Genomic DNA, 1,299 nt, shown 5'->3' on the forward strand with positions numbered 1-1,299 from the left:
GTTATTTAATTTCTACAGGTTTTCCATTAGTGCATGAGTGGAGGCATTCATGTTAACGAAGAGTATCCTTTTGACCCAAATATCGAGAGAACTTTATGCACAAGGAGAAGAGAATTACGTAATATGGCTAGGGATGGGAAAAATCCTGTTCGGAATTATCAATTAAACCCTAATGGTCAGGATGTTAATCTTCCTATTTATCCTGTGATAGATGATCGAGACAGGCCAATTTGAGAGCATGTAGTTCCAACTTTGGATGACCTAAATCTAGGGATAGTCAGGCCACACATACAAGCTCAACATTTTGAGTTGAAACTGGTGATGTTTCAGATGTTGCTAACAATAAGACAGTTTAGTGTGTTGTCGATTGAAGATTTGAGACTACATTTGAGACTTTTTTTAGAAGTTTGTGATTTGTTTCGATAGTAGGGTGTTCCTGAATACGCATTGTGGCACAAACTATTCCCATATTCCTTAAGAGATCATACAAGAGTATGGTTTAATGTTTTGCCATTAGGAACAATGGCATTATGGAATGACCTTTGCCAAAGGTTTTTGCTACGGTATAATCCACCAAACATGAATGCCAAGCTAAGAAATGAGATAACAATTTTTCGGCAATCAAAGGATGAAACATTGTACGAAACCTGGGAAATATTTAAGGAATTGCTTAGGAAATGTCATATGCATGGTTTTCAGCACTGGACTTAGATAGAGATATTTTATAATGGGCAGAATACACATACAAGGATGGTAGTTGATGCATCTGCCAATGGTACTTTGTTGCATAAATCCTACAATAAAGCATACGAGATTTTGGAAAGGATTGCGAACAATGATTATCAGTATCCCACCATGGGAATTGGGACTGTCGAGAGAGCTGTTGGTACCATTGAGCTTGATGCAATCATTTCATAGCCCATATATCTTCTCTAGTTAATATGATCATGAAAATGTGGAAGCCAGCTGCGGTCTAGGAGCTGAAATTAGTCGAGTCATCTTGTGTTTATTGTGGTGAAGACCACGTGTTTGATAAATGTCCATCAAAACAAGCATCTATTTACTACATGGGTAAATTCAACCAGAATAATAATCCCTATCCCAACACTTATAATCTCGGGTAGAAACAACACCCAAACTTTGGTTGGAATAATTAAGGTACTAGAAATTCAAACACTGTTGTTAGACAAAATGCCGAGAGTGCACTAATTGGTTATAATCAACCTATGCCACGGTAAAATATCTAACAAGGCCAGGCATCAACTTCATCATTTGTTGAATCTCTGCTAAAAGCATATA

At 37.2% G+C, this 1,299-nt stretch overlaps 1 non-coding gene across 1 annotated transcript; it reads right to left on the reverse strand.

Annotated features, from left to right (window-relative positions):
* Positions 1–588: 588 nt before the first annotated feature.
* Positions 589–695, reverse strand: LOC121219695 (small nucleolar RNA R71). Its single transcript, XR_005916586.1, has one exon. It is a non-coding gene; the product is annotated as a small nucleolar RNA R71 (small nucleolar RNA).
* Between the last annotated feature and the right edge of the window lie 604 nt (positions 696–1,299).

The sequence above is a fragment of the Gossypium hirsutum genome, chromosome D07, assembly GCF_007990345.1.
Source record: "Gossypium hirsutum isolate 1008001.06 chromosome D07, Gossypium_hirsutum_v2.1, whole genome shotgun sequence".
Lineage (NCBI taxonomy): Eukaryota > Viridiplantae > Streptophyta > Magnoliopsida > Malvales > Malvaceae > Gossypium > Gossypium hirsutum.